The 13,593-nt window shown below is 41.4% G+C and overlaps 1 long non-coding RNA gene across 1 annotated transcript in view; it reads left to right on the top strand.

The window, feature by feature from the left end:
- The first annotated feature begins 179 nt into the window (after positions 1-179).
- The window catches only part of LOC148114539 (uncharacterized), a 55,704-nt gene continuing 42,290 nt past the window's right edge, over positions 180-13,593 (top strand). Inside the window, exon 1 of the long non-coding RNA XR_015732853.1 lies at positions 180-399. This is a non-coding gene — a long non-coding RNA (uncharacterized LOC148114539). The remainder of the gene's footprint in view (positions 400-13,593) is intronic.

Below are 13,593 nucleotides of genomic sequence, written 5' to 3'. Positions count from 1 at the left end.
GTTTCTCCCACTCTTATTCTCCTGCTGGTATCTGAAGAAAAAGATAGATTGTGCAGATTTTTTTTTTCCAAATGGAAGACTATTTTTAATAACTGAAATGTTTCTGCAGTTTGAATAATGAAAGCGACTTTTCTCTTTCAAATGGTAAATTGTTTCAAGCTGAGCTGTTGGAAACCATTAATAATTGAAACAGCTTCTCTTTGGGTAAGAACAACATCTGCTGGGTGGTACATAAGCATAGTAATAACTTGATTTTGAAAGTTTATTTTATTAGTTTGCTATCCTTACTAACTGAAAGGAAGCATCTTTTACTCTGAGGAAGAAGCTGTTATCATTTCTGAAGAAGAGTGCAATGAAATTTCTCTGGGTCTTTTCCAAATGCTTTAATCTTGATATATGGTAAGTAAAAGTCTTTTTCACTGCTGTTTAATTTCAAAAGATGATGATGTTGGCTGATCTCAAGAATCTAAGCAGCATTGGTCCTGGTTAGTACTTAGACAGGAGACCACACACAAAGATAGGGGCGGTTGCATTCTTTATATACAGAATCTAGTTTTAATCCTATGGATCATATTCTATTGTTTTATCATGTATTTATTCTGTAGAATACCACTCAAGTAGCAAAATAAAGTCTTCCTATTTTATCCAGAAACCTATATGGATCTGTTCTGGGGAGTTTTGAGTTAGATGAACTTTTTTTCCTAAATCTTTTTTGAATGAAATGGATTGTGTAAAAGACCTACATGTCCCCAACTTTTGATCTTATATACAACAGGCTGGATATCAGGTTCCAAGCCCAGAACTTCACAGTTTGCATCAGAGGTGAAATCTATTTTTTTTTTACTACCAGTTCTATGGGTTTGGCTTTGTGGGCGTGGCTTTGTGGGCGTGGCAGGGGAAGGATACTGCAAAATCCCCATTCTCTCCCCACTACTGGGGAAGGATATTGCAAAATCTCCATTCCCACCCCACTCTGGGGCCAGCCAGAGATGGTATTTGACGGTTCTCTGAACTACTCCAAATTTCCGCTACCGGTTCTCCAGAACCTGTCAGAACCTGCTGGATTTCACCCCTGCTTTGCATGGGGAACAGACCCATCAGGGAGTGGGATTCAATGGGGGAAAGCAGATATCCAGTATCTGATGTCAATCTTGAGTATTCCAACAATTACCATAGCAAATACTGATCTCTGAAGCATCCTTTCTACTTTTTACCATATCTTCATGAAGCATATATGGTTACATATGACCAGTTTGTATATATTTATTAAATTATTTTTATTTCATTTTTCACTGAAACTCTCCTTTGAAAATAATTTTTGAAAGCAAATTATTCTCCACGAAAGTGAAGGACAATGATGGAATAAACTACACATACCCCCGCCCCCTCCCAAAGAAAAGTGTAGCTCTCTAAATTATTTTTTTTGGCCCACACTGAGGAATTGGCATGAAATAGTATTTTTAGACTGCTTTGCTAACATTTAATTATTTGCTGAAAATCTAAAAGTACAACATTCAACAAAGAACAGAATAAAAGTTGACATGTAGAAAATAGCTTCCTATGCAAAATTGGGAATATACATAAATCCTATGAGTTGTGATTTGAAGGGCTAATTACAATAAATGAATTGAGGAAGAGAGATATGGCTGTCATCTTCTGCTTTGGTGCTAAATTTTTGCCTTTTTGGTTTCCAATCATGATAAATATTCATAATATTGTGAGTGGATCTAATGTATATTTATAATTATTAATTCAAAGGGTGTCAGAGCAGCTAATTAGGCCTGAATCCAGGCTTATTAATTCTCTTAGGGTACTTTTTTCCAAGTCAGTTTGACAGATTTAGGACTAGGTGAATGTGGCTGTTTAACTCTGATAGTTTATTTAAAAAATCCACCCCATATATTAAATGCTTGAGACATAAGGTAGAATATTTTAATGGAGGTAAAACACTCACTGAACATCATTGAATCATACAGTATAAGGCACTCCAGAGGTGATACAAACTTTGATATGAGAGCTAAATATGCCACTTATTCTTTGTCAATTTACTGTTTTTTTTAAAAAAAAGTATAATAGTTCCATAGAATCTTTTTTCATATTCCTTCTTTATAATCTTGCGTAGCTGATTGAAAAATGGGAGACATAGATAATGGACATAGTATTTGCTCCATCTCAGTATTGGATGTTGGCAAATATATTGTTGAACAAACTCCTATGCCACCATACAATATGTAAAGTTTGTCATAATGTATTGTTTGTTCAGATTTTTACAGCTTTAGCTGTAGTCATAATAATTTGAGTGCAGTCCTCATTAGAATAAAGAATAGTCATTACTCAGTGACGAAACCTACTGCTTGAAGGGTTTGTTTAAGTCATTTCCAACTAGAATTGGGAATATTACTACCTGAAATCTGGGAAGGTGCAGACCAGCCTTATTTAATTAACCTAATGATTTCAAAATGAGTTGGATCACAATTCCTATAATTTCTTGGGATTATGGAAATTGAAGTCCCAATATTTATGGAGGAATAGATGTGGGTACTCTATTGGATTAGTCTGATTCAGTAGAAACTATTCAAGCATGTGCCTAAAAAGACACATTGTATAATTCAGAATTATAATAGTAGCTGTGGATCCGTCTCTCTGAATTAGTGAGGTCATTGATTATGCTTGATCTTTTAAGATAATTTTGGTAAAAGAGAAGAATTGTCTAGGGAGCTTAGAGTTAAGTATTAATTCTGCTTAAGAGACTGGAAAGAAAGATGGAAATTGAAATTCTGTATAGTAGGGTACTGCGAAGAATATCAGAAGTTGATTTTTTTTATACCTTTATAACTTTCTTTATAACTCTTTCTTTTTTCTACTTTTTTCTTTTTTTTATTACACTTGTAGCTTTCCCTGTTATTTGCTTTTCATTTTCTCTGTTTTAATTTAATTTGTATTAGTTCTTCTTATTGTTATTAGAAGTAATAGCAATAGCACTTAAACTTATATACTACTCTATAATGCTTTACAGCACTCAACCACAGTGAGTGGTTTACAAGGTCAGCATAGTGTCCCCAGCAATCTGGGACCTCATTTTATCAACCTCGTAAGGATGGAAGGCCACCTTGAACCGAGTCAGGATCGAACTCCTAGCAGTGGGCAAAGTTAACCACCAATACTACATTCTAACCTCTGTGCCACAATGGCTCCTATTAAAATTTTTAATAAAAAATATTTCTTAAAAATCTGGATAGCAGGTATGTCAACATCCAAGACATTTTAAACGATATTCCCTATTTACAAAAACTTCTACTATTAGTTGGATCAGCACTGATCACTATTAAGTCAGAAGGCTACAGAAATTAGATGAGATATCTAAAAGGTAACTTTAGTACTTGAAGAAGAATGAGGTTGTGTAAGGTTGTGATGAAGGGGGAAATCTATGTTTGGTTTCTTTTCTTTACTACATTCAAATTTTCTTTTCCCCCCATTTTTCTATTTTTTTTGCATCTTATTTTTTTATCCCCCCCCCCTTTGTTTACTTTGCATTAGGTTTTATCATTGTGATTTAAACTTTAAATAAAATTATCATTAAGAAGAAAATTTGCAGTTCAGAATGAACAAGACAGCTAGATTTTTTTAAAAAAAAAAAAACCCATCCCAAAAAGCATTATTTAAATATGTTAGAACTAGATGGAATCCTAAGAAAGGATAAATAGATTACAATGAGGAAGTGATAAAGTGGTAATGGGTGAAGATAAAAACACAGAACTCATTTTTTTGTCCTCTTCTAGAAGAAAAAGGGCACCATAACTGAACATGGTTATGCTTCTAGGAAAGAAAAGAACTGTACTTTAATATAGCCAAAGGGATGGAAACTTTGATAATTTTAAAAAACTGTAATCCTTAGAGCTAGATGGATTATTTCCCACATACTGAAGAAAATAGTGGAAGGTGATCTTTTTCAGTAATTTTTATTTTTTGGGAGGGGGGATTAATGGACAAACAGGTTAAAAGTTTTTGGGGGGAATTTTGCTTTTATATATGATAACAGCCCAAAAGTTTCCATATATACAACATAGAAGGACTTACAAATATTTACAATGGAAGAATAGAAGATGACGCTGATGTGGGGAGCTGGTGAAATTCACAGCTTTGATTAAAACAAAAGAGACTGATGAAATTTACTTCTACATGGAAACCACTTTTGAACTTTTTGCAAGAAATTGAATAAAATTTTGGATTTTGGCATTTGATGATCAGAATTATGTAGGATTACAGAAATAATGTAGACTATGGTGAACTCCAGCGTAAGTGTTTGATCTATTTTTTTATGTGTACCTGTAAAAAAGAAAGCAGGAAATCATTTTTTCTATATTATTTTCTCTTTTTTTGCATTCTTATCTTGCTTTATTTTCTTCCTTTTTCTTTCTTCAGTTCTTTTTCTTCTTGCTCATTCATCTTTTATTCTTGTGTTCAATAAAGATATATTTTAAAAAAACAGAACCACTCTCAATAATTTTTGACAAGTCCTGTGAGATATCCAAAGATGAAGAGAACAATTGTTATTCCTATCTTCAAAAAAATGGAAGAAGGAGGCTATCTACACTGGGCAAGGCCTTTAAACAGATTACCAAGCATCATGTTTGTGAGAACTTGGAAAAGCATGCTATAAATTAACAGGAACCAGCACAGGTTTGTCGCAAGCAAATTGTGCCAGACTGACCACAACTTTTCCTTTAACAGAGTTGTTAACTTAACATATCAGTAGAATGCTGTAGATCAACGGTGTCAAACTCATGTTGTCACAGCGGTATCACGTGACATATCAGGACTTTCCCCCCTTTCTCTAAACTTGGGCATGGTCAGCGCATGACTTAGCCAGCCCGCGCACTGAGAGTTTGACAGCCCTGCTGTAGACATAGCATTTGTACACCTTAGCAAAGTCTTTGATCAAGTGTCTCATGGCATTTTCCTTCATAAAATTATGAAATATGGGCTAGTTAATACTTACAGACTCACCATTGGGTGAATAACCACAATCAAGAAATACTTATTAACGGTTCCACTCAGTGGTGAAATCCAATTTTTTTTACTATCAGTTCTGAGGGCGTGGCTTGGTGGGCATGGCTTGGTGGGCATGGCAGGGGAAGGATACTGCAAAATCTCCATTGCCACCCCACTCCAGGGGAAGGATATTGCAAAATCTCCATTCCCACCCCACTCTGGGGCCAGCCAGAGATGGTATTTTCTGGTTTTCCAAACTACTCAAAATTTCTGCTGCCGGTTCTCTGAACTGCTCAAAATTTCCGCTACTGGTTCTCCAGACCCTGTTAGAATCTGCTGGATTTCACCCCTCGTTCCACTTCACTTTGAAAGAGAGCTATCCAGTAGAATGCTGCTACTTTTCCTGTCATAGGTGGGAGAGGCAAAGAAACATGTTTACCAAAATCAGAGGCTTTGATCCATATGGTGCAGGAGAACATTAGGCCATCCCTTAGGCCATTAGGCCAAAGCAAATTGAAAACGAAAAAGGGATTTCTTAAACTGACTTTATTTCCAGCAGCTTGCTTTAAAACGAAGCAGCTTTAAGGCTGTGATGCAGAAAAGTCTTTAAGTAGAACAAGTGGAATTTTAAATTGTCTATAAAGATAATTTGATTCTTCAGAGATTTTTTGGTCCGTTTCTGTTTAACTGTGCTTCCTTCAGAATGTAAGAAACTCTCCTAGGATTTCAGTTTTCAAAGTGAAGTGGGCTAAGGTTTTAACAACTAATTTCTTTCTTCCTTGGAAAAATCAGATTGCTAGTAGACTGCCAAAATAGTATCCATATAAATTGAAACTGCAACTATGTTTTCAGAGAATTGTTACTCATTACCAAATAAAACAAGATTTGCTTTCCACTTAATGTCAATAAACCATAGTCAATAGATGGCTAAGCGTAACATAGGATTGCATTTTAAAAGGGATGACAAGGGGGGGGAAGAGGGAGGGAGGGAGGGAGGGAGAGAGAGAGAGAGAGAGAGAGAGAGAGAGATTGAAAATTAAATATGAGGAAGTAAAACAATTCCATAGAACAGGAGCATAAATGCATTTGGTTTTAACTTGTATGGGGAGAAAAATGTTAGAAATATACATTTATTCCCTTGGCAAGTTCTTACAACTATTCCAACATTGAGCAATTTAAAACCTATGCATTTTTATAATGCCCATTTTTTTACATTTGATGAAAAAAAACCCTTTGGCTCAGGTTAAATTATAAATGGGGGGAAAATGATGCTCTGCCAGAATACTAATAGCACACCTCTGAAGGATCAGCAACTTTTAACTATTTAAAAAAGAGGGATCTATATTATGAGTTAAAGTGGTGGACACTGAAGTTATCAGAAAGAAGAAATTTCTTGGTAATATTAATAATTAGCATCGGTTTATATGGTCCTCCAGAATTACAGATATTTAATTGTTAATCCATTCAATTAATGATCTACATGTTTCTCTATATGACTTCTTTTAGATTTGCAATGTTTCTTAAAATGCGTATTCTTATAAATAGCATTCCCAAATATTTTGTTAGGCTCCTCCAAGAGAAGCAGAAAGTTTCCTAAAGTTTTCCAGGGATTCTATATGAAATGACAAGGACTAAATCATTTTCATAATTCAGGAACATTGTTAATACAATCAATACCAGGCAATGAACCATTTAGATTAATTCCCAAACTGGTATTTTGATTGGGTCTAAATCTAGTACCTTTCATTCCTCATATACCTCTGTATAATGATAATCTAGACTTTTGTTTCTTATATATACTTGCAAGTAGGAGTGGCCTGTTTATATTAACTGTATTTCCATTCTAGGAATTCCTACCTAATAATGAAAACCTGATATATATGATTTTTTTTTTTTGTACAGCTGGGCAGAGTTCCACAAATAACAGACTTCACACAACTTCCATCATTATAGAATTTTTTGTATAAACCCTTGCTAAATATTCATTTACCCATCCCTTCCTACCCCCTCCCTCCCTCCCTCCCTCCATGCTGAGAAATATTTTGAGATGGATGCTTGTGTATAGGTAGAGGGTAGGGGGTTTATACTGTGGATTTTTAATGTTGTAAGTCACCATGTGTTAAGTTGGGTGAATGAGGACACAGCTAGCCAGGCAGTGAGTGACAACAGCTCTTTATTGTAGGGTGAGAACCCAGCAGCTGACCAGGGGAAACAGCTCCCTTTATATACCTTGCAGCTGTGGTGGTCAGCCAATCAGCTGAAGGTCAGTTAATTCAAACTGCCCACCCAAATCTACATACATAACACTCCTCCCCTCCCAGAAGTCACTTGGGGCGGACATTAGCATACAAAGTCTCTCAGGTGATCAGGGTGTGTCCGCACCTTAGTTGACCTGCGCAGTTCAGTAGGAGGTGTGGCATCGAGCAGGTTGGAAGAACTCCCTGTTTCTCCCTGCTCTGCCAATGGAACCTCCGAGAATTCATTGTGGGCGGCGACTTCTGCGGCTGGTCGATCTTCCGCGATGGGGCAGCACTGGATCTCGGGGCCGACAGCTAAGTCCTCCGCTAGACTCGGGTTTGAGTTAGTTCAAGAGTCCTGTTGGTAGCTAGGGAGCGGTTCGTCGAATGCGTCTTCTGTGTTGGCGGCCCAACGCTTCCGTAGCTGGTCAATGTGTCGGTGCCAAATCCTCCCATCTCCCATGTCTATCCTATACGACTTGGGCCCTGTTACCTCCGTGATTGTCCCGGTTTCTCAGAGGGGCCCATTCCCGTAATTCCTAGCGAATATTGGCATCCCTATTGTGAACTCCCTCAGCCTTTTTTCTGCCCCTCTGAAGCTGTCAGGTGAATAACTGGGGTGTAGCCTGTCTAGGACTCCTCAGAGCTTCCTCCCCATCAGAAGTTCTGCCAGGCTCCTGCCTGTGGCGGTGCATGGTGTGGCGTGTTGGGCCGTTAAGAATTTATCTATCCTTTCCTGCCAGTCCCCGGGGCCTAGGCGTGAGATGGCTTCCTTAGCTGTTCTCACAAATCTCTCTGCCAATCCATTACTAGCCGGATGAAACGGGGCGGAGAGGACGTGTCTGATCCCCAATTCTGCTAGGTACCCCTCAAACTACGTGGCCGTGAACTGGAGCCCGTTATCAGAGACTAAGGTGTCCGATAGGCCATGGGTGGTGAACAACTGCCACAGCTCCCTACTGACGGTGTCGGTGGTAGTGGTTTTCATGAGTCTGATCTCCAACCACTTCGAGAAGGCGTCCACTACCACCATAAATAACTGCCCATGGAATGGGCCAACAAAGTCTATGTGGATCCTGGACCAGGGACCCTGGGGCCGTTCCCATTCCCTGACCAGTGCTGTGGGGGGGGGTCTGGCCTAGACTCTTGGCAGGGTTGGCACTTCTCCACCCACTCAGTGATGTCTTTATCCATTAGGGGCCACCAAACATAACTCCTAGCTAACCCCTTCATCCTTACAATCCCGGGGTGCCCCTCATGCAATAGCTTTAAAACTTTTTCCCTTAGGCACAAGGGAACAATAACCCGATCGCCCCACAAAAGACAATCCCCTTGCATTGTCAGCTCACCCTTTTTGTTAGCGAAATGTTTGAATTCCCCGCCCTCAGTCTTTTCCGGCCACCTCCTCATGACCCAACTCGTGACTTTCCTAATCACGTGGTCTCTGGTTAAGGCTCTCGCTACCTCTGCTGAAGTGATGGGTCCCGAGTCCAAGACGTCAATCAGCAGGACTCGAACTCTGGGTGAGGGGTCCTCTATCCTGTCCGGTAACGGGCAATGGCTGAGGGCATCGGCTTTGCCCATGCTCACCCCTGGTCGATGTACCAGGCGATAGGAGTATGCTGCCAGGAAGATGGCCCAGCGTGTCATCCTGGGAGATAGGGCTGCTGGGGTGGGTCGGTCCCCTGCGATGAGACCCAGAAGGGGGCAATGGTCTGTGATGAGTTTGAAGTCTCTGCCGAACAGGTATTCGTGGAACTTCTTGACTCCTGAGACAGCTGCCAGGGCCTCTTTGTCAAGTTGACTGTAGGTCCGTTCGGCGCTTAAAAGAGTCTGGGAGTAGTAGGCGATGGGTGCCTCTAGACCGTTTGGTAGTCTATGACTCAGGACAGCCCCCACGCCAAAAGGGGATGCATCACAGACTAGCACTAAGGGAAGCGTAGAATTGTACTGAATTAGGAAACTCTTGGCCAACAGGAGTTTCTTTACAGCAGCAAACGCTGTAGCTTCAGCCTTCCCCCAAACCCATTTGGACTTTTTGGCCAACAGTCTGTGCAGGGGCTCCGCTACTATTGCCTTGTCCCTTAGAAAAATTGCATAAAAGTTCAATAGTCCCAGGAACACTTGTAGTTGAACCTTATCTTTGGGGGTGGGAGCCTCTTGGATCGCCCTAATCTTGCTTTCGGTGGGGTGTATGCCGGTTCTGTCTACCCTGTACCCCAAGAACTCCACGGAAGGGACTGCAATCATGCACTTGTTGTGTTTGACCCTGAGTCCTGCACTTCTGAACTTCCCTAGGACTTGTCTCAGCCTCTCCCCTAGCTGCTGTGTGTCTTCTGCGGTGATGAGCATGTCATCGAAATACGGGACCACCCCAGGGATCCCCTGTAACAGTCGCTCCATGGTGCTCTGGAATAGTCCTGGAGCTATGCTGACTCCGAATTGGAGTCTGGTACACTTGAAGGCACCTCTATGCATTACTATAGTTTGTGCCTCTGCAGTAGTGCCATCTACCGGCAGCTGCTGGTATGCCTGTGCAAGATCGAGTTTAGCAAAGATCTTGCCTGGCCCTAGGGAATGCAGAAGGTGATGTACGATCGGAACCGGATAGGCACTCTACTGCATGGCCTTGTTGATAGTACACTTGTAGTCTGTGCAGATGTGCACAGACCCATCTGGCTTAACGGGGGTCACAATTGGGGTCTCCCACCGAGCATGATCAACTGGCATTAACACCCCCTGCTTTATCAATTTGTCCAATTCCACGTCGATCTTGGGCTTCAGGGCAAAAGATACCCTCCTTGGTTTCAGCCTGATGGGGGCAATGTTGGGGTCGAGGTTGAATGAAATAGGGGTCCCCACATACTTGCCGAGCCGCTTGTCGAACACATCCTGGAACTCCTGCATCAGGTCATCCTTCAGGTTGCTTTGCACGTTGTGGACTCAGGTGAATCCCATGCCCAAGGCTCTGAACCAGTCCATGCCCAGGAGGCTTGGGAGCTTTCTGCTGACCATGGTGAGGGGAAGCTTCTCCCAGAATTCCCAGTACTCCACCTGGAACTCGCTGATTCCTTCCACGGGGATGCGGTTCCCCTGGTAATCGCGCAGTCCCAGCCACTGATACCGCAGTTGCTGTCTCTGGATGCTGGGGACGGCCTTCTTTAGCTTGTCCCAGGACATGATGGTAATTGGGGATCCGGTGTCTATCTCCATTACACATTCCTGCCCCTCGATGTCAACCGTCGTGTAGGTCTTCTCCCCGGGGGATGTGCAGGTCCAGCCGATTCAGATGGTGCAGGCCTCGAGATCCTCGGATTTTGCGCTTTTCCTGTAGCCGCCCTTCGGATTGGTTCTTGTCCGCTGCGCGGTCTCTGATTGGCTAGTGTTGCTCCGTGGCTTGTAATGGTGGTTTTGCTTGGCTCTGCAGACTCTGGTGATGTGCCCCTTCTGCTCGCATTGCTGGCAAATGGAGTCTCGGAACTTGCAGGTCTGGCACGGATGGGGTCCCCCACAATCGCACAGGCATCTCGCTGACCTCGCCGGTCCTGCCGGTATTGTTCAGTCCTGCAGATCTCTTCGTCTGACTCTCCCTCGCTCCCCGTTCCCACGGTTTCCTGGTGAACCGGGGCTGACTTCTGTGCCGTTCTGCTCTGCGTCGTCCCCTGTAGTCTCTCGGCTGCCTTGGATGAGGATTCTTGAGCCCTTGCCTCGTCCAGTGCGATGTGTAGCATGAGATTTGTCTTTGCAGGAAACTCCTCTGCAAACGAATATCTCTCACTCCGCAGATTAGTTGCTCTAGCAGCATCTCATCGAGGTCTCTGTACTCGCACTGGTTTGTGGCCTTGTGCAGGGCAGCGATGTACTCGTTGATCGATTCTCCCTCCTGCTGCAGCTGTTGCTGTAAATCGAACCGTTGGATGTACTTCAATGGCGTTGGGGTGTAGTGTCCTTCGGCAGTGTCTGAAGCATCTGCCACGAGATGGTGTGGACCAAGTTCGGTTCCGATAGGGCCTCGGCCATATCGAACACCTTGGCTCCACAATGGCTCAGGAACAGGGCTTTCTTCTGTACATCGGGCAGCCCCTGTAGGTCGCTGGCCACCAGGAAGCATTCGAAGCAGGACATGTAGGATCCCCACTTCTCTTTCATGGGGTTGAAAGGTGCTGGCGGCACGTAGGTAGACATCGTCGGTAGATTCTCCAAGTGGTCCGCTTGCTCGCCTGGCTGGATTCAGGTTTGCAGCTCACTTATCGGCTCAAGGCTTCAGCTCTTTCCGTGGCTTCTGGCCTCAAAATCCCACCTTTGTCGCCAATATTAAATTGGGTGAATGAGGACGCAGCAAGCCAGGCAGTGAGTGACAACAGCTCTTTATTGTAGGGTGAGAATCCAGCAACTGACCAGGGGAAACAGCTCCCTTTATATACCTTGCAGCTGTGGTGGTCAGCCAATCAGCTGACGGTCAGTTAATTCAAACTGCCTGCTCAAATCTACATACATAACACCATGTGTGTTGTGGATTGGCTGGCATATTAGTAAATAAATAGAAACTCTTACCCTCAAGGCCTTACAGATTCCATTTTGCCAGATACAATTATTTTATTTCAAAAATAAATTTTTGATGAATTCTTTCAAAATTGTCATAAGCATGTTTATTTGAAAACCATGTACTAGAGAAAAAAAACACTTGTTGAAGAATTAAAAATAATGGATTAAGGTCAAACTCCATTTTAATGGACTCACGAGACCATGTAATCAAAACCCATAGGTTTACTATTACTAAATTACTGGAACTGAGCAAAAAGTACCTTATTTTTTGCTCCAACCTTTGCGTTTAAGTCACCCAAATCTATTACACAAGCAGAGGAATTAACATAAGGGTAATTATGGTATGCTTCCAAATTTCAATTTGGTTCATAAGCTGCTGAATTGAGACCTATTTTGCGAAGGTGGAAGATAGACATTGACTAAAAATAATAGAGCATTATTAAATTTTAGCAGCACAGACATTGCATAGTGCTCCATTGGGTCTCACTATATAATGTTTTAATATAGCTTAGTTGAGATTTGTGTACTTAAGCCACCACAAAATCTATTTTGTCCTGCTCTAGGAATTGCTGCAAGTGAGAAAGACTTATAGCCACTTATAGCAAGCTGTTATCTAGCCACGTTTCTTGAAGTAAACCCATGCCAAATTCAGCAACATCATTCATGAAAGCAGAGTCTTTGGATTTAGCACTCCAACCTGCAATATTCCATGAAAAAAGTGCTAGGATTTTAGAGGCATCTAAATGTTAATCTGAGTTCCTATAGTGACCATTTTAAGAGGCAGATCCTCAAGAATGGTAGGAATATAAACTAGTATATACTGTTTGGTGTTAAGATGAGCCAAGGTGGTGCAATGGTTAGAATGCAGTACTGCAGGCTACTTCAGCTGGCTGCTAGCTGCAGTTCAGCGGTTCAAATCTCATCAGGCTCCAGGTTGACTCAGCCTTCCATCCTTCCGAGGTGGGTAAAATGAGGACCCAGATTGCTGGGGGCAATATGCTGACTCTGTAAACCACTTAGAGAGGGCTGTAAAAGCACTATGAAGCAGTATATAAGTCTAAGTGCTATAATGCTATTGTTATTGCTAAGTTCAAATATCAGAGAAATTGATGTATTTTGGATGTCAGAAAAAACAAAATATCAGAAGAGACCATTCCAGGGATAGCATGAGACTGAGTCACACTTTCTCAGTTTGATGCTCACACATACCCATCTAGCCCCCACATATATAAATATTTTCAAGTGGTTAGAATTGGAGAGTAACACTATAGGAGGATATTGGTTTTAAAAGTATGCCTTCATGACAAAAACCATGAAAAAATATTGTTTAAATCATCCATCTTTGATCATCAATGATCTCAATAATCTATAAGGATTTTTTTTAAAAAAAATTCTGGTAGAGAGACTCAGCATCACTACATACATATTGTAGAGAATGAATAATTCCATCCACTGCAGATTGCTTGAGATATGACTTATGACCTTATGATTGCTCATTCATAGTTACCCTATTAGGAGTGATTTGATGAGTAGTATTAGTAATTGCTAGAGCCACAGCCTTCAGTGTTAGAACTAAGTGTATTGCATCATGCACACACACACACACTCACACACAACACATGCACACAACACAACACAAACACACACAGAAAGAAAAACTGTGGCCAAAGAAATTGGATGGAATTTCTCTGAGTTTTTTCAGGAGGGGAGAAAATGCCCAAGAGGGATTTTTTCAAATAAGGAGTCTTTCTTAGGTGGGGATAAAGTACTGTTGCTATCAAGAAATGTTTTCTCATAGTGTCTTTCTTTGGGATTTAAT

This window comes from Pantherophis guttatus, chromosome 3 (genome assembly GCF_059756535.1).
Source record: "Pantherophis guttatus breed Tessera chromosome 3, ASM5975653v1, whole genome shotgun sequence".
Lineage (NCBI taxonomy): Eukaryota > Metazoa > Chordata > Lepidosauria > Squamata > Colubridae > Pantherophis > Pantherophis guttatus.
Note: the sequence above shows the minus strand (reverse complement) of the source record. Positions and strands in the feature narration are given on the sequence as shown.